The sequence below is a fragment of the Piliocolobus tephrosceles genome, chromosome 20, assembly GCF_002776525.5.
Source record: "Piliocolobus tephrosceles isolate RC106 chromosome 20, ASM277652v3, whole genome shotgun sequence".
Lineage (NCBI taxonomy): Eukaryota > Metazoa > Chordata > Mammalia > Primates > Cercopithecidae > Piliocolobus > Piliocolobus tephrosceles.
This window is the reverse complement of record NC_045453.1, coordinates 47,565,564-47,592,397: the sequence shown is the minus strand read 5'-3', so window position 1 is coordinate 47,592,397 and position 26,834 is coordinate 47,565,564. Positions and strand designations below refer to the sequence as shown.

Here is a 26,834-nt window from a genome sequence, read left to right as displayed (position 1 = left end):
TGATTACTCCATGACAGTTTTCCCTCTACCCCGACTGCCAATTATAAACTCATATTTACATTCAGAATACTGGTGTGAAGCATTTCTACTATATCTTATTTTTTCATCATTTTCACCTTTTGCATTTATCTTATAAAGCTAACACTGTAAAATATATTATCTTAGTTTTGTTTTTCTTAGATTAGAATGCTAACAATTCACTGGGAAGTGATCCCTGGAAATATTATACGAACAGAGGAGTGGGAGAAATAAGAAAGGGAATGAATGAGGCTAAAAAAAGGGTGACAAGCAAGTTAACCTGGAGCAATGAAGGGTTGTTTCTACTGGGGAACTCTGCACGTGCCTCGGAGCTATCCCACCGAGGATGGGATGCACTGGAGAACATGAATTTCCCAGAAGTTACGGCACTCCATGCCTCGGAGCTATCCCACAAGGATGAGAGCACTGGAGGACATGAATTTCCCAGAAGTTACGGCACTCCATGCCTATAGGCAAAGAAAGCCCACTCTAGTGGCCAGACGGAGCTCTCAGGCAAAGAGACACATGTTCTAGAAGTCGTACCAACAGCACCGAAATGGTCCAAGTCATGGGGATCCAAGTCATGGGGATGTGGGCAGTGCACCAGCAATGACTGCCATGCACACCGTTCTCGTCTGAGAAATTATCAGAGAACAAACCACACTTGATTTATTGGTGTTATCAAGTATCCAATGAGTTTATAGGCTGAGCTAGAATTTATATATGGTGGGAGAGGAAGAATTACTTAAGAAGAGATAGTTTCTTCACATATTCTTTGACCTTTTTAAATGTTAATATCATGTTGTCTTAACAGAATAATGAAATAGAAAAAAATAAACCTCAGAATAAATACTGTATATACCAGTTTTCTTTTAAATTAAAATTATTAGTGTGTTTTGTAAACTGTTCTTATCACCTGTCTTATATATAAATAAGTAATATTTTTACATCAAGCATTTTCAATTGTTTATTGCCTTGCTATAAAATTGATTGTCATGATTATTTTGGTAATTTTTATGTGATTTCTTTTAAATCACATAGGGGTAATTATGCATGGAAGATTATTTCTACGTATTTTTTTCAGACATTTTCAAGGCAAAGTCAGAATTAATAAATTTTAGCCCTGTGCCCAATCCATGATAATGAAGTAGGATTTAGTCATTGATTGACTCAACATTTACCAGGTATTTATTTTATATCAGTCACTATGCTTAGGTGCTAGAGATGCAAAAAGGAATACAATGTGATCTTTGCCCTTGAAAAACTCAAATCTTACAGTCATTCAAATATCACTGTGATGAAAGCTCTTAATTTATAACCATTGTTAGTAATGCACAGTATTACTGACACATTGATAACCATTTTCATATCAATTATACCTTTTTATAACCATTTTCATAGCAATTACACCTTTTTTTAAAAAAAATTATTTATTTATTTATTTGTTTATATTTTGAGACGGAGTCTTGTTCTGTCACCCAGGCTGGAGTGCAGTGGTGCGATCTTGGCTCACTGCAACCTCCACCTCTCAGGTTCAAGCAGTTCTCCTGCCTCAGCCTCCCTAGTAGCTGGGATTACAGGCACATGCCACCATGCCCAGCTAAGTTTTGTATTTTTAGTATAGACAGTGTTTTACCATGTTGACCAGGCTGGTCTTGGACTCCTGACCTCAGGTGATCCGCCTACCTCGGTCTCCCAAAGTGCTGGGATTACAGGTGTGAGCCACTGCATCCAGCCCAATTACACCTAAGCCCATGTAGTCAATCATTCAGCTTCACCTCTAATTTAATGGCCTTCCTTTCCCTGTCCCTTCCTTCCCTTCTCTGTCCCATCCTTCACTTTCCTTCCCTTCTCTTTATGCTATAGACTGAATATTTGTGTCCCTTTGAAAATTTTTATGTTGAAATCCTAATACCCTATGTGACTGTATTAGGAGGTGGGGCCTTTGGAAGATAATTAGGTCATTTGGAGACCTCCCTCCCTCCTTCTTCAGCCATGCGAGGACACAGTGAGAAGAGAAGACACACATCTATAAACCAGAAAGCATTCTGTCACCAGACACCAAATCTGCCAGTGCCTTGAACTTAGAGACGTTCCTACCACCAGAACTGTGAGAAATAAATTTCCCCCTCCTACTAAATAGTTTTAGCTAAAAGGAGTACCAAGAAAAGTCCTCTCTCCTATTTTGAAAGAAACATAAGGGCTTTGGACTCTAAATTCACAAAAGCAGGGTTTATAGTTTACATCTATTGTTGCACATCTTTATAACCCCAGTGCCTGGAAAAGTATCTGATCATAGTCAGTATTAAATGGCCTTAGGTGGAAATTGAAAGCGAGGAGGCATAGTAGAATGCGATTAGAGATGTTGACTGGAGATTTGCATGTTTTATCAGTAGCAGTTTGTTTTTGCGGCCTAATGATGCTCTGCTTCCTCATAAATTTCATTCCAAAAGAATACTAGTAACTAATTGCATTATTTTTTGAACTGCTTATATTTGCTGTTACCCTTTCTTTTTATGCAGAAGATACTCAAATTGGAGGGGGAAATTATGATTTGTTTCCTTTTACAATGAATGTAAATGTTAATAGGTTTGGATGAGTAACTTCTGTGATATAAGGTCTCCATTCGAGCAGTTATCAAGCTCTTTCAGTCTTTTTGTGCAATTTTATCATGTAGATTGTTTTGGAAAACATGAAAATTAAGATTTAACTTGTCCTAGGAATTGGATCCAAAATGTAATGGAATAGGTTCCTTGATGCAGTGCATAGTTGTAGAGTATAGTGTAAATTAAATCAACTTGTGCTTCAATAATCTCTTTATTAGTTTTCAAATATTGATTTAAATAATGATATTAAATTATGTATAGTTGAAAAGATGGTGTTGCTTTCACTGCAACAGATGAATGTCATGAAAATGTTTTTCTTCTCTTGTAATGGAATCAGATGTAGAACGTAGTAAAGAACAGTTCTCTTCACACCTCATAATTTCTGAAATTGTAAGTTATGTTAAAGAAAACAGACACATTATGTTGACAATATATTTTTGTTTACAAATATGCCAGGTGGCCTGGGATACAGATTGATTGAGGGTGTTCACTACTGCCCATCACAACTATTACCTTTTGCAAAGATGGCCCAAGTAGAAGGGGAAACTTCCCTGCACAACTTTTGTGGTGGATTACCATTGAGATATAGCTATGCACTGGATGTTTTGGAAAAGGAATATATAAGAATAGACCTTTGTGTTTATTGAGTAAAATTAAAATTATAAAAGATAAAAAGGCAACTTAATATTCTCTCATTTGAATTTTAATTAACTTTCAATTTTGAATGGTGTTTTCCTGAGCTGTTGGCTATAATTTTATAACATTCTTTTGATACTGTATATGCATAAATGTGTCTGGAGTTATTTTAAAGGTAAAACTCTGCTTATTTCACTTTTTTTGAGCAAAGTATTAAATTGTTTTCAAGATAGCACTGACTGAATATTGCACTTAATAAAAATGTTTAATTTCTTTAATCCTTTTTACAGATAAAAGTATATGCTTTTTATCCTTTTCCTTAAAAATGACAAAGACTTCTCCTCAGGGAGATCAGAAAGCATAATGACTGGCATGCTGAACCTGCAGTCTGAACATTTGTTTTTTATTCTTTATTTCAGTGGCTCCTAGATTTTCTCAAAAATGACTCAATTTTTCATTCATTTCATTTCAATGACCCTTTGAGTTCTCTCTTGTGCTACTTGTTTTTATCTTTATAATACAGTAAAATTTAAAGTATTCATATCTCTATGTGGGGGTGAGGGTGGGGCAGATAAGGGTCATAGAGAAGGCACCTCTTTCTCAGAAAAGTAGCAAATGACCACCCTCTATCCCAAAATAGATTTAACTACAAGAAGAGTAAAGTGCACATGGTATATGAGGATTTCAGACTTTGTTGGGCTTCAGCATCAGTTGAGAGTCTTAATAAAAACACAGTCATGCATTGCTTAAAGACAAGGATATATTCTGAAGAAATAGGTCATTAGGCAATTACGTTGTTGTGTGAACCTCATAGAGTGAACCGACAAAAGCCTAGATGGGATAGCCTACTGCGTACCTAGGCTATATGGTACAGCCTACTGCTCCTAGGGTACAAACTTGTACAGCATGTTACTGTAGTGAACACTGTAGGCAATTGTAACAAAATGGTAAGTATTGTACGTCTAAGCATATCTAAACACAGAAAAGGTACAGTAAAAATATGCCACAAAAGATTAAGAAATGATAATGGTGTATAGGGCACTTACTATGAATGAAGCTTGCAGGACTGAAGGTAACTTTGGATGAGTCAGTGAGTGAGTGGTGAGTGAATGTGAAGGACTAGGACATTGCTGTATACTACTGTAGACTTTTATAAACATGGTGGACTTAGGCTCTGTTAAATGGATTAAAAATACTTTTTCTTTCCCCAATAATAAATTAACCTTGGCTTACTGTAACTTTTTTACTTTAGTACTTTTAATTATTTTTAACTTTTTTACTCTTTTGTAATAATACTTAGGTTAAAGCACAAATACATTGTACAGCTGTACAAAATTTTTTTCTTTATATCCTTATTTTCTAAGCTTTTTTGTATTTTAAAATTTCATTTTTTTACTTAATTTTTTTTTTTTGTTAAAAACAGATTCTGAATTAGTTTTTAACTAATTAGTTTTACACTAATTCTGAAACACTAGTCCAGGCATACACAGGACTAGGATCATCAATATTGCTGTTTTCCACCTCCACATCTTTTCCCACTGGAATGTCTTCAGGGCCAATACATGCTTGGAGCTGTCATGTCCTATGATAATAATAGTGCCTTCTTCTGGAATACCTCCTGAAAGACCTACCTGAGGCTGTTTTATAGTTAACTTTTTTTTTAGTAAGTGGAAGAAGTGTACTGTGAAACAACAATCAATAGTATAGTAGATACATAAAGCAGTAACATAGTCTTTCATTATCAATTATTATGTACTGTATATAATTGTATGTACTATACTTCTGTATGACTGGCAGCACAGTAGGTTTGTTTACATCAGCATCATTCATTGTGCTATGATGTTATGATGGCTATGGCATCACTATGCAATGGGAACTTTTCAGCTCCACTATAATCTTATGGGACCACCTTGTATATGCAGTCCATCAGTGATCCAAACGTTGTTATATAGTGCATGATTGCACCTACTCCAAACCTACAGAAGTGGAATTTAGAGTCCTAGGTCATGGGAAGCTGGATAATGACCATCAAAGTAGGCCTTACAATAGGTAGGACCTGGTCCGTTTTGAAGTAAGAAATCAGGGAACTTTCCTTCTACGCTTGTTTCCTTCCATGGTCTAAGATATTTCAAAATTCTGAGCATGGTTTTCCATTTATCACAGAGTTTAAGTTACTATTCAGTGTTGAAATTCCTGGCCCTCAAAGGCATTATGAATCAGCTGTGCATAGAACTCAACTTTCTTGAAGGGGTCATTTCCCAGGTCTTCTACAGCTGTTTTGCTCCTTTTTAATCCCTTCATTTGCCAGCTTAATATTTGCTAGCTGCTATTATTTGGGGATTCAGTTATTCCCCCATGTCCCTCTCTTTTGCCAGTTTTTCTCTTCATTCCTCAAAGTCAGTAGTTCTCCTTTCTCCAAGGTTGCCTATGAATCATCTATGATTTGTATATCACCCTTTGGGAAACACCAATATTTTCAGAACCCTCATTTCTCTGTCCTTAAGAGGTCAGTAATGACGGCTGACATTTCCTTTGATTCTGAAGGGTGTGGTCAGGCTAGATGAGAAAATTCTTATTGAATGTGGTGTAATGTGCTGTGCTGCTGTCGCCACTTAGCTGGGAGACTGAAGCTCAGACAGCTAAGTGATTTGCCAGGGCTGTGCAACCCATCTGTGGTGAGAATTCCAGGGTTCTAACCTGGAAAATCTGACTTACTCTTTTGGAGAACATTATATTTGATAAACTGGAATCATCGTTTCAAGTGCTCCCATGGCTCTGTAGGCCAAAACAGTAGAACTTATGACAGTTGTTTCATCTTCAGAAACTTCACTTAACCCCAAACTACCCTCCAGTCTTCAGAGAGCACTGGGGAAAAGGGAGGGATGAGTATGTACTGAATTATCTGAATTCTGCCACTTGTGCCTAAGAGATATGTATGAGAGAATCTTACATTTTCTAAACATTATTTTAAAATTCCTTTTAGTCCTTTAACAACTCTCAGGGGGAAAATAGTACGGAATTAAAATAAAAGTTCTTAACATTTGTCCCTGAATGTATTTTTAGAAAAAGTATACTTGAAATCTGATCACCTGTAAGGAAAGATTTATCAGGAGAGTTTAAATTTTTATATCTACTCATATTAAATGCATGTGTGTTTTGAGACCCAGGTTTTTTGTTTGTTTTAATATTTTGGGGAGACTTACTTCCTTCAAATATATAGGTTAGAGGTAGGGGGGGATGGTTAGTCGGTATAAAAAAAACCCAGAAAGAATGAATAAGACATACGATTTGATAGTACAGCAAGGTGACTATAGTCAACAATGACTTAATTATATATTTAAAAAAAAACTACAAGAGTGTAATTGGGTTGTTTGTAACCCAAAGAATAAATGCTTGAGGGGAGGGATACCCCATTCTCCATGATGTGATTATTTTACTTTGCATATGCCCATATCAACACATCTCATGTACTCCACAAACATATACACTTACTATGTACCCACAACAATTAAAAGAATATATAGGTTTAAATTAGAATTCCCCCAAATTCTAGTAGTAGAATATATTCTTTTAAAATTCTAGTAGAATTTGGGGGAATTCTAATTTAAACCAATTCTGGTGTTCCTGAGTTATGTGAGCTCCTCCGGTTCCACTATTTTGTCAGTGCCAAATCAGGGGCTCAGATATATACTTATTTAGCATTTTTTGAGCCAGGTACTGGCTCTGAGAGGTACATACTTTCATTTAATTCTTCAAGAGAATTAAAAGCTCCCGGAGCCTGTATGTTATAGACAAGGAAACCGAGGTTCTGACATTTTAAGTAACTTACTCAAGGTTCACCTGAGATTCTAAATTAGGTTCATCCTCCCTGAAGAAACGTATATTCCTTTTGTTCCCATAAAATAGCACATCCAGCCAGCATTCCATCCCAGATGTTGGCACTAAGGAGAGGCCTGGGAAAGGGCATGGACACTTTCTGTTAGGTACATGGGGAACATTGTACTCTAGCTTATACATGACTGTAAAGGTGCAAATGAAAACTCTCCCTTTATTCATGCATTTTCTTTTGCATGGTTATCTGGTGTGAGTATGTGGTGAGATGGGGCTGTGGGCGGAAGCTGCTGCAATGAGTTTTGCCTCAGGTAGAATGCTGACATCAGTTGTAATGAGATTAAAATCTTCTACTCAGCTGTTGCTTGAAATATTCTGTTGTGTTCTCATTCAACTGTTTTAACTAATTGAAGTGACTTAACCATATAATTATTTTCAAATGTTTACAATTACTTTTAGATAAATATAAATGAATGTTTGCCTGCATATGAACAACAAAAGGAATAATTTGGGACCTTCACCCATATAGTCAAACCCTCTAAGATATGGGTAGAAACATCAGAGTGTATCAGTGAAGGTCTAAGGACACAAATAGGCATTTTTTAATACTAAAATGAAATATTACTTTCAGTTCCACTAAAATGGAGTAGCCTCATTCCTTCCGGGTTCTCTCCTTTATAACTAAAAATTTCTGGATATAATACTATGAAGATGGTAAGGCAGTCTCTCAAAGATCAAAAGAAGAGGGTGAACTGCTAGGAATTTTTGGAACTTGAACTACAAAGCAGTGAGTTCCTTGAATTTTTGTGTTATCCGTCATATATCCCGAGCTAGGTGCTACAGAAGCCTCCAAACTGCCAGAACTGCCAGAAAGCACAGATAAAGAAGCTCCAAGAAAGTCTTGTTTTCTTTAGGCAAAGGACCAGGTGAAGGGTGGATTTACACCAGAAAATTGTTGGCAGTATCTGCTAAACACCACTGGAAAACTCACATCTTACCCCCTCCATGATTTCAGTGGTGCTAAACAGAAATTGATCCCGTCATTCCCATATGTTGATACTATTAGACTTGATGAGTTACCTGGGTATATTGTTATTTTCTAGAGCAGCTGCTAAGAAAACTATACAAAGCAATATACTTTTAAAAAGATAAAGAAATCAAGATAGAAATTTTTAATATGATCAAGTCACCCAAAGGAAAGTAAGAAAAGAGAAACTGAGGAAACAAAGAGAAAACAAATAATAAAATGACAGTCTTCAGCCCTAATATGTCAATAAACCCAATTTTATTACTTTAAATTTAAATAATCTATTGAAATGCAAGGGACCCAGGATAGTTCAAACAGTTTTGAAATGGAAGAACCAAGTTTGAATACTTAGACTTTCTGATTTTAAAACTGTAAAACTATGGTAATGAAGACAACATGGGGCTGGCCTAAGCATAAATACGTAGATCGATGGAATAGAATTAAGAGTCCAGAAATAAAGCCTTCCATTCATGGCCAGTTGATTTGCAACAAGAGTGCCAAGACAATTCAATGGGGGAAAGAATAGTGTTTTTGACAAATGGTACTGGGCCAACTGGATATCCACATGCAAAAGTATGAAGTTAGATCCCTTCCTTACACCATATATAAAAATTAACTCCAAATGGATCATAGATCTAAGTGGAAGAACTAAAGCTATAAAACTCTCAGAAGAAATCATAGGTGTAAAATTCACGACCTTGTGCAATGAAGTCTTAGATATGATACCAAAAGTACAAGCACTGACAACAAAAAGAAAGATACATACACTGGAGTTTATCAAAATTGAAACTTTTTTGCTTCAAATCACACCATAAAGAAAGTAAAATACAGGTCACAGAATGGGAGAAAATATTTGTAAAGCATACATCTGTTAAGAAACTTGTATCCAAAATACATAAAGTACTCTTATACCTCATTCATTAAAACACAGATAACACAATTTTGGATTAGACAAGGGTTCTGAATAGGTATTTCTCCATATAAGTTATTCATATTGCTAATAGGCACATGAGCTCTCAGGGAAATGTAATCAAAACCACAATGAGAAACAACTTTCATTCCCTAGGATAGGTATTATCAAAAAAGACAGATAATAAGAATTGTTGACTAGGATAAGGAGAAACTAGAACACTCACCCTTTGCTGGTGGGATTGTAAGATGGTGCGGTCACTGTGAAAAATGGTATAGCAGTTCATCACATTGTTAAATATAGAATTACTATATTAGCTGGCAATTCTACTCATAGGTATATACCCAAGAGATTTAAAAAAATTACATAAAAACTTGCACATTAATTTTCATACTGGTATTATTCATAATAGCCCCAAAATGGAGCAAGTTAAATGTCCACCATCTCATGAATGGATAAACAAAATAGATCTGTAAAATGGAAAATTGTTCATGCTTAAAAAGGAAAGAAGTCCTGATACAAGATAAATGAACTTTGGAAAACTTATGCTGAATGAAAAAAAAAAAAAGCTAGTCATAAAAGGCTACATATTGTATGATTCCATTTATATGAAATCTAGAATAGGCAAATCTGTAGAGGCCATAAGCAGATTACTGATTGTTGGGGGAAATAGGGAGTGAATACAAATGGTGTGAGTTTCTTTGGGGGATGAAGAAAATGTTCAGAAATCGATTGTGGTGATGGTTGAATGAGTCTGTGAACATACAAAAACCATTTAATTGTGTGTGTGTGTGTTTTATTATACTTTAAGTTCTAGGGTACATGTGCATAACATGCAGGTTTGTTACATATGTATACTTGTGCCATGTTGGTGTGCTGCACCCATCAACTCGTCAGCATCCATCAATTCGTCATTTATATCAGGTATAACTCCCAATGCAATCCCTCACCCCTCCCCCCTCCCCATGATAGGCCCCGATGTGTGATGTTCCCCTTCCCGAGTCCAAGTGATGTCATTGTTCAGTTCCCACCTATGAGTGAGAACATGCAGTGTTTGGTTTTCTGTTCTTGTGATAGTTTGCTAAGAATGATGGTTTCCAGCTGCATCCGTGTCCCTACAAAGGACGCAAACTCATCCTTTTTTATGGCTGCATAATATTCCATGGTGTATATGTGCCACATTTTCTTATTCCAGTCTGTCACAGATGGACATTTGGGTTGATTCCAAGTCTTTGCTATTGTGAATAGTGCCGCAATAAACATATGTGTGCATGTGTCTTTATAGCAGCATGATTTATAATCCTTTTTTTTTTTGACGGAGCCTCGTTCTGTCACCCAGGCTGGAGTGCAGTGGCACGATTTGGGCTCACTGCAAGCTCCGCCTCCTGGGTTTACGCCATTCTCCTGCCTCAGCCTCCCGAGTAGCTGGGACTACAGGCGCCTGCCACCACGCCCGGCTAGTTTTTGTATTTTTAGTAGAGATGGGGTTTCACCTTGTTTGGGTTTCACAATCCCAAAGTGCTGGGATTACAGGCATGAGCCACTGCGCCGGGCCTAATCATGTATTTTTAAAGGGCCTGGTATGTGAATCAATAAAGCTAAAAATGTAAATGGTCTAAATACACTAATTAAAAGACATATTTTGACATAATAGATAAAAAACATGACCCAACCATAAGCTGTCTATAAAAAATTTGTGTCAAATACAAAAATATAGGTAGATTGAAAGTAAAAGCATGGAAAAATATATACCATGCAAACATTAATTTAAGAAAAAATATTGTTATATTCTTACCAGATACAGTAAACTTCAAAGAAACATTATTAGAGCTAAAGAGAGACATTGTATAATTATAAAAAGAATAATTTATCAGGAAAACATAACTATTGTAAATGTGTGCACATCAAATAATGGTGCCTCGAAATATGTGAAGCAAAATGAAACATTACATCTCAATTTTCTTAAATTCTTTAAACCTTACTGCACATATAATAGTCTTTAATTATGGTCTAAACTAAAATATTTATGCTTATACTAAGTTCCATTCCTGAAAGAGCTGCTTCTGTCTTTCTATCCTCAAAATACAATATTGTATTAGGTATTGAAGTGTTTGTGTGTGTTTGTGTGTGTTTATACCATATAGACAAGGTTTATGATTCTGTAATCATAGAACTTAACAGTAATGTGATCCTTTTCAAGCTTCATATTATAACACACACAGAGACACACAGATTCACAAACATACTGAATCAGTTTAATTCCGTGAGTTGTAATGTTCTTGATACTATATATGTTCTAAAGCAGCATTTCTTAGTAATTAATACGAATGAGAAGATCTCTACCTAAAGAGACAGTATGAACTTTAAAAGCGGAAGCAAAGTTCAGTATTTATATTTGGTAGCAATAAACTACCTGTTAGAAATATTTATCAAATGAAGATATAATTGCCTGCTTTGTCTGTGAACCTCGTAAGTATAAAAATTGTGTTCTTTGAATTTACACTTTTTAAGGGATGTATGTTAAATGTTTTGTTTAACGGTGTATTTTTTTCTAAATGAAAATATATGAATTTAATTTACACAAATAATTTATTTTACATAAAAAGAATTCTAGCTAGCATCTAACAGTTTTAATACCTTATACATTTTAATCATATCTGCTAGAACAAGTAATCTCTAGAGTGGTCAACTATGGAAGAGGATAAAGTTAGTAGACCTACGTAGCTCATATATGTTGGTTTATATACTCGAATTCCTATTACTTGATGTTTCAAGCATTATCTTTTAACCTCTGTATACAAAATTAGAATATCAGCACATTTACGCTTTTCTCCTTGTTCTCCCTCTACTTTCTGTCTTTATAACTTATTGATACCAAAATGTTCAAAGCTTATAATATTTTTATATTCTGTAACTATAATTCTCACAGTTTTTCTTTAGTTATATACATAAATCATTTTAGGTCTGACCTCCAAATTTTTACAATAGAGTCTCCATTCTATAAGTTGACTGGAATAATTTCTAACAACATGAATCGTGCATGACTTGTACATACCCTTTGGGAAATACCAGGATTCTCAGAGGTTTTATTCGTGTCATTAAATGGAGACAGTAATGGCTGCTACCATTTCTCTTCTCTGTCTCTCTGGTGTCAAACAGGGCTCAGGGATACACATAAAGCTGCAATTTGGTCCTTTTTCTTTTCTCTGTCTATTTCCATTTGTCTTTGTTTTGACCTCCTGAATGTGAAAATGTTTAATAGCATGTATATTTACATATTTAAGTATTCAAGCTCTACTGCTTAGTTCTTAATAGTATCTTACCTGTGCATTTTTACCAGCCAAAGATTTTGAGAGGACAAAAAAGGGGACAAGAACTTGCTATCCATTTAAAAGAATTTTCTACATAGACCTTTTAACAGTAGAATAATTAGAGTTTTATTAAAATAATTTTAAATATGTTAAAAGCATGAATTTTTGCAGCTGCTCAGCAGAAAGAAAGACTTGCTTGCTAGCCACACTTTGTTTCTTTGGAATGAATGACAGTACTTAATGTACACACACACTCACACACACATGGGCACACATGCGTATATACCTGCCTGGATATACAGGCACTAAAGATAGGATTAAAAACTGACCTCTAGAATATTTCGATACAGACATCATTCTGTGGCTGCCTCACCAAATCATATGTGGTTGGATATAAAAAAGTACAGCCTATTTCTGGGATTCAAAGAGATAAGATAAGGGAAAAAAAGGAAATTTTAAAATGTCACAACTCATTTTATTAATGATTATTACTTAGCTTTATCATTTTAGATAATAATGCAGTTCATGTTTGAATATCACAAAGAAAACTTTTCTGAAGTGATTTTCTTGAGAATATTGTTATACATGTTTTCTGCATCCTCCAGTAGACCTATGAACATAAGAGTTTGTCATATTTTACCTATCCTGTTACTGCTACCTGTGGACAGTGTTAATTGATTCCTAGGAAATGCCAACACTTATTTTAGCACTAATTTCACAGAGTCATTTATTTCCAAAGTTTATATAACAGGAAAAAACTAATAAAATATATTGAATTTTAATTTACCTTTTTACCTCTTAATTTATCTCTTATTAATAGACTTTAGAATTTGACCTTATTAATATACTAGGGAACTCAGAAACTTTTTTATGAAATAATGTTTGATTTATTTTTATTCATTTGATATGACAGGAGCTTTAACAGATGGACTGTCAGATCCAAATAAAGTTTTATTGCTTTATTGTTATATGCAATAATTAAGATATTGTTCAGATAGATTGACACCTAGACTCTGGGAGACTTACAGTGTGGTAGTGTCTAGATAGAGGTACGTGGAGAATTTGTAATACTGCGTGCATACCAAAGAACACCTGTATTGTCATAATTTGTATGTAAATTGTATATGAACAATTGTTTATAATCTAAAGTAATATTATTAGCAGCATTTTATTACATTTATTTTTAGATTTGTAAGCTGATTAGAAGACTACCTTTTTCAAATTTTTCTTTTTAAATGTGTTGATTTTTGAGAAATTTTAGTTCACTCTTAAGTTTCCTTAAGATCGTGGAGTAGAAACCACTGTGAGCTTAGGAAAATATTTTGAAATAATTTGTGAAATACCTTTTTGTATCCCAATAATTTCTATTGTCATGAGCTTTTGAATGTTAAGAAAATGACTTTCATCTCTATGTTAGGTTTGGGAGCAGGTTATACAAATGTTACATTTTTATTTTCAGTACAGTACAGGATTCTATAGGAGATTTCATTGTTCATTTGGGGGGTAAACTTTTTATTTGCTTTTCTAATACCTAAGAGATACTGTAAATTTTGATGGTATTATTATCTCAGTTTGCATATGTTTCACTTGTAACTATTGTATTCATGAGGAAGAAACACCACAACAGTTTAAACACTTACAATATTTCATGTGAATTACTTGAAACTGACAAATTGAAATCTATCACATAATAGGAAAACTATGCTTTGAAGCATAATCTCTAGTGCTACCTCTTTTCTATTACAGTTTAAACTGTACTCTGCATGTCATAAATAAAGAATGAACTTTGCAATCAGTTAAAAGAGCTGAAACAATTGGTATGAGAAACATACCAAGAAAATATTCTAATCATAATTCCAAGTTGAGATCAGAAAAATAAATAAGGCAGAATATGAGCCATAATCTTTTTATTTCTTTTTTAACTTTAATAGTCCTTAGCAATAATCAACAACTTACTGATTCAACAGGAAACACGTTACTCTACTGCCATCTGGATATTCTAAATAGAACCTATGTCTCTGGACGAGCAAAAGGCGTAATGATTGGATAGACGTTTTGGCAGAAAAACCACTTTTTTAATGTCTTGGGATTTGAGATGTAAAACCAATGGCCATAATTTTGAAACATCTGCTCTTTTCATGATCTCGTCTACATGGAAAGAGATTTGGAAATAGAACATTCTCAAGCATTATTTTTTACAGTGATAAAAAAATTTCATTTTGTCTAAATATTTAAGTAGAGTCAAATTCACTTCCTAGTAAAAGCTATTATACCATTATACAAATATGTAGCTTGCTGCTTCTTTTGAATTCAACATGATCTTAAGTTGGTATATTTATTGTTTGTACATCTACCTACAACCAAAAAGAAGGTGAGGAGTTTTACACAAAAAGAGTATAGATATAATTTTTGTTATTATTTTGTTATGTATTTTGTTGATTTGTTAATTACTTAACAATTTTTAAAAATTTTTGAGTAACACTTAACAAAAGGATGATTCTGCCACAACACATTTGTCAGGGATAGCAACTGTAGTTGGCAATAAACATGAGGCCTATATGCTGCAATCCTGGGTCATCTTTCTGCTGTTTGAAATTGGTATCCAACTATCTATTGGATGAATGTCCTTCTTATGGAAATAAGAAGTGAGATTGTCAATCACCCTAGACCCTAAATTGGTTAAATTTAAAAATGAACGGGTCTGCTCTCCTCCTTCTTGCTGGGTCTCTTGGCTTCCTGGGTTGTTTCCATCCTTTCTCCTTCTTTCTTTCCCCTCAGAGTCAGGGATTCTAGAGGAAAATCTTTCTCTGGATTTGTTGCCTGCCCTGTTCTTGCCAGTTCCTCTTCTGGGGATATGCTAGATTCTGGTTTTGTGCTCTTTTGCCTTGCTTACTATGAACTTACAGAAATTTGGTGTGGTCTGGTCTGAGCTTTCTGAGCTCTGTGTCTGCCCCATTCATCCTGGATCTGATTTACCATTTATCTCAGCATATTGACATAAAATGAGTCAAGACCTGCAGTCACAGCCTTACTTGGGCTAGATTAGACTGTAGACCTTACCGTTGCAGGAGTAGGGTGGAATTGAGCTCAATCCTGCCTAACATTCCAGCGATCCTAATTGATTTTCCAGGAGCATCTTCCCCAGGTTGTTCCCTCCTCCTCTGCCTGTATGACTGACTGGCAGCACGAAGCTAGGATACATTAGTCCCTTGCATGGGGCACAGTTCTTACACAAATTTCCAGGAAGTCAAGTCCAAAACAAAAAAGACACAAGAGTACGGTAATATGCAGGGGAGAAGGAACGTCTCCAAAAGGGAATGGAATTTATTTTAGATCTAGAAAAATGTCTTCATTATTTTAATAAGTAAAATATTTAAACGTTAACAGTAATAAGCACCGCTACACATCTATTAGAGTGGCTAAGATTGAAAAATGCTGACAGTATCAAAGTCTGGTGAGAGTGCAGAGAAACTGGATCTCTCATTGTGGGTAGGTTCATAAAATGGTGCCACACTACATCAAGGAGTTTGACAGTTACTCTTTTTAAAAAGAAAAAAAAAAATTAGCTAAACTTTTCATTTTGAGATAATTGTGGGTTCACATGCAGTTGTAAGGAATAATGAGATCCCATTTATGCTTTACTCAGTTTCCTCCAATGATAACATTTTCAGAATTACAGTTCAATAACCAAATTTTTATTTGGTTCTTTTTTTATAAGTTCTATTTCTTTTCAGGTAAATTCTAGTTTTTCATTTGCAAAGCTATAGTTCAGTATCACTCCCTGGTTATTAACATTGGCAGTCAAGCTATGCAATCCTATCAAATTACCAACACCATTCTTCCCAGAATTAGAAAAAACAATCCTAAAATTCATGTGGAATATAAAGAGAGCCTGAATAGTAAAAGCAATCCTAAGCAAAAAGGATAAAGCTGGTAGTATTACATTACTTGACTTCTAACTATACTGCAAGGTATAGTACCCAAAACAGCATGGTACTGGTATGAAACTAGACACAGATCAATGGAACAGAATAGAGAACCCAAAAATAAGGCTACATACCTACAACTACCTGATATTTAATAAAATCGACACAGATATACACTGGGGAATGAACATCCTGTTCAATAAATGGTGCCGGGAAAATTGGAGAGCCATATGCCAAAGAATGAAACTGGGCCCCTATCTTGTACCATATATAAAAATTAACTAAATATGGACTAAAGACTTAAATGTAAGACCCAAAACAATAAAGTCCCAGAAGAAAACCTAGGAAAACTCTTTTGGACATTGGCTTAAGCATAGGCAAAGAGTTTATGACTTAGTCCTCAGAAAAACAACAAAAATGAAAATAGAAAAATTAGACTTACTTAAATGCAGAAGTTTCTGCACAGCTAAAGAAATAATTAACAGAGTAAAAAGACAACATATAGAGTGGGAGAAAATATTTGCAAACAGTGCATCTGGACAAAGGTCTAATGTTCAGAATCTACAAGGAACTCAAACAACAAGAAAAAAACAAATAACTCTGTTAAAAAGTGGGCAAAGGACACGAACAGACATATTTCAAAAGAAGACATACAAACACCCAACAAACATGAAAAAATGCTCAACATCACTAATCATCAGGGAAATGCAAATTAAAGCCACAATACCATTTAACAACAGTCAGAATAGCTGTTAAAAAGTCAAAAGCAATACATATTGGCAAGGATGTAGAGAAAAGAAAATTCTTATACACGGTCAGCGGGAAGGTAAATTGTGCAACCCCTTGGGAAAACTGTGGAGATTTCTCAAAGAATTAAAAATAGAACTGTCATACTATCCAAGTATCCTACTTCTGGGTATGTACGCAAAGGAAAATAAATCATTATATCAAAAAGACTCCTGGGCTCATCTGTTTATTGCAGCACCATTCACAAAAGCAAAGTCATGGAATCAACCTAAATGTTGACTGAGGAATGACTGGATAAAAATATGGCATATATATACCGTGGAATACTACTCAGCCATAAAAAAGAATGAAATCATGTCTTTTGCAGCAATATGGATAGAACTGGAGACCATTATCCTAACTGAAATGACTCAGAAACAGAAAGTCAAAAACCATGTTCTCACTTACAGGTGGGAGCTAAACAATGGATATACATGGATATGCAGAGTGGAATAATAGACATTGTGGACTCCAAAGGGTGGGAAGATGGGAAGGTGGGAAGGGGACCAGGGATAAAATACTACCTATTGAGTACAATATGCACTATTTGGGTGATAGGAACACCAAAAGCCCAGGCTTTACCACTACACTCTATATCCATGTAACACAACTGAACTTACACTCCCAAATCTATAAAAAGGTAAAAAATCATTTTTTAAAAAGTAACACTTTCATCACCACAAGGATTCCTCTTGTTTTCCTTTTGTAGCCACATTCATTTCCCTCCCACCCTGCCCCTCTTGCAACCTTTTGTCATTTCAAGAATGTTATATAGATAGAATAATATAATGTAAACCTTTGGGATTGGCTTCTTTCCCCTCAGCATGAATCTCAGAAAATTCCTCCAGATTGTTGCATGTATCAACAGTTGGTTCTTACAAGTCTTAAACTATTCTAAAATCAAAATTTGTCAACAATAATATTTTTAAATAGTGCTAACATAACAATGTTATTAAAGATTTTTTAAAATGTTGAAATTTTCTTCTACATAAAAAGTTAAACATTTTATATGATGTGTTGATTATTCTTCATTTACTCTCCTCCTACTCTAAATCCCCTCTGCCTGTCTTTGACTTGCTCCATGACCCAAGGGGTTTACTTTTATGGAATGTATCATCTGGGTCTGTCCTTTTCCATATATCCAGCTCAACGGAGTTTAGTTCCTTCCTTTCTTTTTATCGCTAAGATCTAGAGGTTGAGACAGTATTTTCTTATTGTTAGAACATTTGTTGATTCCTTTAATATTCCTGCATCTTTGGACATGGCTCCTTTATTTAATTCCTTTCACTCAAAGTTAAAAGCCTTTGAGTGTACTATCTATTTCCTTCTAGGACCTTGATACATTTAACAAAAAATAGATAAACGGGCTGACAAATGATATACTTGGCAAACATTTGTAACTCGTGATAAATATAGGTTTCTTTTCCATAACATACAAAGAGTTCCTACAAAGGGAAAATAAAAAACCAAATGATCAAAAGAAAAATGGGCAAAGGGCATGAACAAGCATGTTACAGAAGACAAATTCCAAATGGTCAATAAACATGAAAATATGCTTCTGCATTAGTATTCAGAGAAATTTGTGTTTCTGTAGTCCTAGCTACTGGGGAGACTGAGTCAGGAGGATCACTTGAGCCCAGGAGTTCTAGGCTTCTGTATGTTATGATCATGCTTATAAATAGCCACTGCACTCCAGCTTGGTAGCATAACGGGACCCCACCTCGAAAAAAACAATTAAGATTGCTGAGTCAAAAGTTATGTGTTTGTCTTTTTAACTGATTATGTGAGATTGCTTTAAAAAGACATTGCAACAATTTACACTAAAGCAACAAGATACAGTTTTCAACCGTAAGATTAGTCAGATTCCCCTTTAGGACTGAAACACTCTCCCCTCTGCTGAGAGTTTGGTCAGGCAATAATTTTTAGCTGATTCCTTCTCCAAGAATTTTCCTCAGGGAGATCTGCCTTGCCTAAGATTATGGCCTCTCCCTGAGGATGGCCTGCCAGCAATTACTCATGGTGTAAGATGAGAAAGTCCAACCTCTTTGTCTGTAGATTGGAAATTCTAAAGGGCTATTTTCCAGGGAACCTAAACTACAGCATAGCATTAACACTTACCATGTGTAATCCTTAGGAGCATAGGAATTCTAATAGTATAAATTGTTGCAATGCCTTTTTTAAGCAATATCACATAATCAGTTAAAAAGACAAATACATAACTTTTGACTCGGAGATTCTAATTTTTTTTTTTCGAGGTGGGGTCCTGTTATTTTGCCCAAGCTGGAGTGCAGTGACTTGCACACAGAAGCCTAGAACTCCTGGGCTCCAGTGATCTTTTTGCCTCAGACTCCCTAGTAGCTAGGACTACAGGTGTGTGCCACCACATCTGGCTTTAGCAATCCTAATTGTCAGAATATTTGAGAGTTAAAAATTAGAAAGCATTAGTACATAAATATATATGTATAAATGATGTGCACTGCTATTTTATTTGTTAGAATAACTGAAAAAGGCTTAAATATCCATCAATAGATGAATGGTCTACCAATAGAGGATATTGTGCATTGAGTTATTTTGATAGTATTAAAAAGAATGAGCTAGATCCGTATTTAATGGGATGTGGAGGATGTCCAAATGTCAATGATACAGTGTTGTATAAAAATAAAAGAAGAAAAACAAGTTAGAGATTTGTGTTGGCTTGTGTGTATGCATGTGCCCTGCTGTAGCTTATTGAAGGTCAACAAATCTCAGTGACTGTTAGAATGACATGTTTTATTGGGATCACTCTTCAGCCAGAACATGCTAGCATGGCCATACTTGTTATTTATGGTGATGACCATTTTGATTGGCTGGGTATTTATTCTGATTAGGCAGTGCCTGTGCTGTCCTTGTTGTTAATTATTTTGATGGTTGGCTCTTCCTTTAAAGTGTATTGTCAGCTGACTGACAATTTTTGAAAACCTGTTTATGTAGTTGGCTTCAGAAGCAGCAAGGATTCAATAAATCACTTTTGTATTCAGATTATGCCAGATATTTGGATGGAAAAGGGAGTATTCATTCCAGATATTATATCTGTATAACAAATGTAAACAAGTTAGAATTATAATCAAAAGTTCTAATTCTATGTGGTAAGCTCTCTGTAGACACTCCCTCTTTATTGTGAATAACATATGTAAGGAGAGAGAGATTATGCATTATATAGTTGAACACCAGTAAAACATTATTTCCCATTCTCCTACTATTGGTTTCTGGGTTACTAGAGCACATATTTAGGGCTGCCAAATTCTGAAGTTTAGAAAACACTGTCATAAGGCATAATGTATCCATTAGAAATGCATTAGGAGAAGAGAGAAGTAACATTTTATAAGGACTTTTAGCTAGTTGGTGGAGTACTAAGCATATTTTTGTGTTACCTTTATATGATTTATATTACCTTTCTTCTAGAGAAAACAGTGGAATGAAAGAGTATTTTGGTCAGTTTTATAAAGAAATAGGTGATTACTTAAGAAATGAATATATTCAGGTTAGAGTTTGCTCATTTGAATTTGATATGATCTGACACTGCAGAAGGCCAAAGGATCTCATTATTGCCCAGGTCTTTACAAGAAAGGTTCCCCAATGCATGACATGGCAATTTGTTGCCTTTATTTAGATGGATTTAGACAAAGCTTGCAGCATTTAGCATTCAGTTCCTTTGACAGTACCTTTTAACATCCTTCTTATTGTTCTATTTGTGGGTCAATGCAAAGCATTCATGAAGATTTTGTGGTTTAGGGAGCAAGTGAGGCTGTTGTCTAATTTGTTGTAATTGCTCAACTTACTCAAATAGTTTAATTTACCTCTGAATATGTTCAGCAGCTTAGAAGAAAGGTGTTTGTTCAAACATGAAATCTTTATAATTAGAAAAAAATTACTATATGGGTTTATGTTATATAAACCTTAGTGAACTTTCTCCCAATCTAATTTAATTAATCTTTAAATAACATTGGTTTAGTTATTTTGGCATGGAGGCAAGGAAATATTATGCATTGAAAATGTAGGCTTTTCTAAGAAGTAACATACATTTTTCTATGTGAGTGACTTTTTCCTTAAATCTCTTTCTAAACAGTCATTCCAACTTCTGCCTGAGGGAATGAATTAGCTGTATCATTCCTCACTCTCAAATTAGCCCCATCCCTGCAAACTGCTACAGCCCCAGTCAGCATTAAGGTTACCAAACCATGGGGGAGGACACAAAATGTTCTTTCTCTTTCCAATTCAATCTATCTTTGAAGTGCCAAGGAGAAATATTCTGGCAGTACGTAAATCTGAAATTCTGTTTTACTTCAAAAAAATAAATAAATAAATAAATTCTCACTCAGCCATGATTCTCTTACAACCAGCAATCTTTTTCAGTCCTTTGTCTACCTCAGTGGCTTGGATATGTCTCATTAGTGGGCTGGTATTTCTGACAGAATCCTTTTTAAGAGTTACATTTCTAGCTAAATCTATGCTGCATTTTTAGAGACAAAATAGCATACAGGGAAAATGAAAAATAACACCAGAGTCCTGAATAATATTGTTAGCTCACCTTCCTTGAGTGAATTATATTTCTTCTCTTAAAAAAAGTTTTACAACTTCAATTTCACATCATATTGCTTTCACAAATACGTTGGCTAAATAGTATAGATATTGAGCCATTACTGAAAATGAATTTTTGTTGGTAGAATTTGCAACCAGGAAGAATATAAAAAAACTGAATACTTTGTATTCCTGTATGCCTATTCAGTATTCTCCACAACCCAGCATCATTCTTTGGTGAAAAAATTGTTTACTATATGTGGGTTAGCAACATTTAGGTCCCCCAACCTTTTTTTTTTTCTCTTTCAATTTTTAGGGATGCTGAAGTTAGGTATGAGTGCTGATAATAACTGTTTCTGCCTCTGCTTATATAACTAAAGTAAAATGGAGTTAGGTTAATTTATTTTAGAGGGAGCTTACTATCTTCTGTGTGGCTAAATTGATCTAGGAACTTAAACTTTAGATGTTTGGGGTCCAGGGACTAGCATAGACTGCGAAGCATAGAGCTGTGAAATAATTTGGATCCTAAGAGAAAAAGTTTGGAAACCAACCATAGAAAATGCAAGTGAAAACCACAAAGAATAGTTATAGTGAAAAAGAGAGGCAGTACCAAGCATGGGAGGAACTGAGGTTCTTTTCCTCTACTGTTGGAAGTTCTACCACTTTGGAAACATGTTTGGTAGTAGAACTATAAAGCTAAATATACAGCTATCCTCTGACTAGCAATTCCATTTCTATGTCTATAACCAACAGAAATGAATCTATATGTTCATCAAGATGCACAAGAATGTGCATATCTGTGCTTAGTAATAGTCCCAAAGTGGAAACAACAGTACAATAAATGCATTAATTATGGTACATTATTACAAAAAATACAAAAAAAAAAAAAGAATGAGACAACTGTATATATATACAACAGCATGGATTAATTTCACAAGCTCAATGAAACTACTGGATACCAGTAAGAACATTCTATTATTCAATTTGTATAAACTTCAAAAGCGGGTTAAACTGATCTGGGTGGTGGTTAGCATTATTGTTGGGGGGTGAGTAGTAATGACAAGAAGAGGACCTTCTTGAGTGCTGGTGGTCCGTTTCTTGATCTAGGAGTTGGTTGCCTGAGTATGTTCACTTTATGATTTGTACAATTTTCTATGTGTATGTTTACTCCAGTAAGAAAGATTTAAAAACAAAAAGGAAGAAAAAGTCAGCTATAGAAATGAAGAGGACTGGCTGTGTTAAAGTGTCATTTGTTTTTGTCCATGAGAAAAGATCAATAAAGAGATACGTGATTAAAGCCAATGAAAATTTGAGAGTCAAAGTTTAAACTCTCTTAGCAGCCAGACTAATTATTTGAATAAAATGCATACCAGTTACCACAATGTTTCAAACTTTCCTGATCATTAGAACACTAAGGAATATTGTCTCAGAAATATTTACTCCTCATTTCTTCTGTGGGAGAGTTCAGTTTAATCTGTTTAAGATGTGGCCAGGAATCTTTATTTTAAAAACGCAACTTAGATAAGAGTTAGAATAATGGTCAGTTCAAAAGAGGGAAACAGAATTATGTGACTTTTTTTTTATATAGCAGCCAAGAATGATGTAGCCTGGTTTATTCCTACGTCTCCTTCATCTACCCCAATCCTCCCACGTATCTCAAATTCCAATTTGAGCAGTGATTCTCAAACTTTACTTTAAGCACTTGTTAAGAATGCAGATATCTTGGCCTTACTCCAAGGATTTTGAATTGGTAAGTCTGAGGAGAGGCCCAAATAGGGCTATGCATTTTTCATAAGTACCTTCGAAGATGCTCAGATTCAGAAGCAGTTGCTCTCAGATGTACACCTTGAGAAAGTCAGGCCTGGAGAAAAAGAATGTACTAGCCAAACAGATATATTTGACTTAGTTTTTTCCCTTTCATGACTGGGCTGGTTATCTAGCACTGGCTATATTTAAGTCCCTAATAAATATTGAGGTCATAGGAGATGAAGAGTGTATCTTATATCCTTCTTAGAGGCAATTTCACAGCAACTGTAATTGTACTACTTAGCCAGTTGGCATTTTTGAAAGTCATGAAGTCTAGATGATTAAAGTTATTTTTAGTTATTTTTAGTTTTATTATAATCATGGTTGGAAATTAACCTGGAAAGCACTGGGTTTCCTTGTGTGTATATATATCACTTATAATTAAAAAGTAATCTATTTCCCCAGTCATCAAACGTTTATTGAGTATGTATTATATACTGGTCTTCTGAAATATCATTTTGACCTTGTCATTTCATGGTCTCTAGTTAGAGCATGAGTAGCAAAGAAAATTCATGTTCCAAATGGCACAAGGAAGGTCTTAAGCATTTTTAATATTCCATTTATCAGAATTGGAATATAGATAAGTATTTGCCTGCTCCCAGGTCTTTGATAGGCATTCTATTAAAATCAAAGGCAAAGGAATTGTCAGAAATAGATTTAGCTTACAATATAGATTCACTGGGCCTTGCAAGTTGGAGTCACAGGCTCTTTCTTTTTTTTTTCTTTTTTTCTTTTTTTTGTTGAGACGGAGTCTCGCTCTATCACCCAGGCTGGAGTGCAGTGGCCGGATCTCAGCTCACTGCAAGCTCCACCTCCCAGGTTCCCGCCATTCTCCTGCCTCAGCCTCCTGAGTAGCTGGGACTACAAGGCTCTTTCTACAATTAAGAAAGACCAATTATTCAATCCCCTAGAAACTTTACTTACCTAGTACTTTGTCTTTATGCATTATGTAGTTGTTTTTATTCTAGGAGAAGGTACTTTGTTAGTTCAAGAATGCCCAGATATATGGTAATGAAAAAGAAGAAAAAGGCTATCATCACTCTAATCAAATGATTAGTTACATTCAGTTTGGAAGTGTTTGCTTAATATATTTTGTCATAGACAGCATAGGATCCCAGACCTCTTGACATTTATTTGCCACCTAGATTTTATAATCCTGCTGGTAGGTGGAAGCACCTTAAAGAAGATGCTAATACTGGGAAACACTAAGGTATATATATTTATTATATCATCTCTATTTTTAAAGTATAGGCCAATCATATCTGTATTTCTGTGTAAAATGAAATAGTATGAGAGTATCATAGAGATAGGTCGGTGTTCATTTTTGAAGAATCTTGGCATTGAATTTAAATATTTACAGCCTAGAGCAATTAGGATTCTCAAATATTGCTGATGAGAAAGTAAATTAGAATTAGTGTAACCACTTTGGAAAACTGCCATTACCTACTAAAGCTGAACATATACCTACCCTACGAACAGCAATGCCACTCCTAGGTGTATACTCAAGAAAAATATGTGAAATATTCAGCAGAAGACCGCATAAGAATCTCAATGGCAGCAAGTACTCTAATCTCAAACAATAGTAGAAAAGATAAATAAATTGAATGAAAATGAATAATGTCTAACTACACATAATATGGATGAATCTCACAGACATAATATTGAGAAAAAGAAGGTAGATGTTAAAAAGTATATTCTTTGTGATTCTGTTATTTAAAAATAGACAAAACGAATCTGAGGATAGTAGTTACCATTGGGGGTTTGTATAGTGACTGGAAGTTGGCATGAAGAAGGATTTTGGGGGAATAGTGATTTTCCGGGTTTTGATGCTGGTTAGAATGGTGTGTTCAGTACATGAAAATTCACTGGACTGTGTACTTATGATCAGTGCTAATATATAATACTCCAATAAAATATTTAAGGATATTTTAACATATAAAATATTAAATATTAAAGATATTTTAATAATATAAAATATATAAAGATATGAATTGGAATCAGTTTCCAGTGTTTATCAGTTAGGCTTGTTTACATGCACCTCTTTGAGAATTTGCCAGCCTCAGAGAAAAGTAGAGAATAGTATAAGTATAAATAATTTCATTTAGATTCATGAAATAGCCTTTTTTTTCCTTTTGCGTAGTGTTTAGTGTGTGATGTAAAGGTGTTATAGCCAGGTGGAATAACATCAGGATTTGGTATCATTAGACCATATTTGAGTTCTAGCTCTGTTCTTAGAACACTGTGAGGTCTTGGGCCTAGTCACTTAATTTTCTCATTTGAAAACTGAGTATAGTAATACCTAAGACTTTATAGGTCTATGGAATTATGTATTATTTTATATAATGTTTGTTTACTAGAATGTAAATCTCATGGGGGCTGTGATTTCTGTCTGTTTCATTGATTGTGGTAGGCCAAGTGCCTGAATCTGTGTCTGACAAGTAATCAGCACTTACTATATATTTACGTGAATAAATTGCTAAAACAAAAATGTAGAAAGAACTAAAATAGAAAATAAAACACCTATGTACATTTTAGCTGCTGCTCTTTTAAACTTTATTAAAAGTCACCGGAAACCTGAGACTTGTTGAGTTTAAAATGTTATGAATAAAGGGTAGGATTAGGCCTTAGAGAAAAGATATTATTATTTTTTTTTCAGGTATACTTGTCAAAATGGACATTTCTTTATTCAGGTGTTCCTTCTAGGATGATAGAATCCCAGGCCCTAGAGAGAATACTTAGTGCTATACTGCCATCTTTTTGAAAGTATTCCATACGTCACAACAGAGTAGACTATTGAAAAAGTCACAAAACAACTGTACTTATTGAAAAATTAGATCTTTACACCATATATCCAAAAAATGTATAGCTGCTGGTTAAACCCATCCAAAGTCCAGCTTTGCCTTAGTTCACTGGTAGGAGCCACGCCAGGATGGGTTCCAGAAGAAGAATCCCAAAGTCCAGAGGGATGGCTTGTTCCAGCTATGGGAGCCCATATGTTGAGGTTCAGCTGTGACTTATCTCCCTGAGAAGGTAGCACCACCTCCTTCAGTGTTGACGTTTTGAGCACATGAAGTAGTAGCCTTAACCACGTGGGGCTGATCTTCCAAGAGGGCTGATGCTTTCAAGGTCCCATAAGGGATAGAAATAATCAAGACACTACTGCCTGTGAGACAGTGCCTTTTCTCCGTGATGGTCAGGTGCCGGGTCTGTGAGTGGGAGACATTCCTGAGGTTGTTTTCCCTGTACCAGCTCAGACTCTGTATCTTCTTTCTGCTCTTGTTGCTCCTTGGGCTCAGACCTCTGCTACTTGCCTGGACTTCCACTTGAATTTTTCCATGGTCTTGAATTGACTCTTTCAGAGTGTTACCCAGTCTTGTTCTTTTTTTTTTTTTTTTTTTTTTTTTTTTTTTTTTTTTTTTT

The 26,834-nt window shown here is 34.9% G+C and overlaps 1 protein-coding gene across 4 annotated transcripts in view; it reads left to right on the top strand.

Moving 5' to 3' along the window:
* The window catches only part of MACROD2 (mono-ADP ribosylhydrolase 2), a 2,106,139-nt gene that overhangs the window by 587,623 nt on the left and 1,491,682 nt on the right, over positions 1-26,834 (top strand). The gene's annotated exons all lie outside the window — the stretch shown is intronic.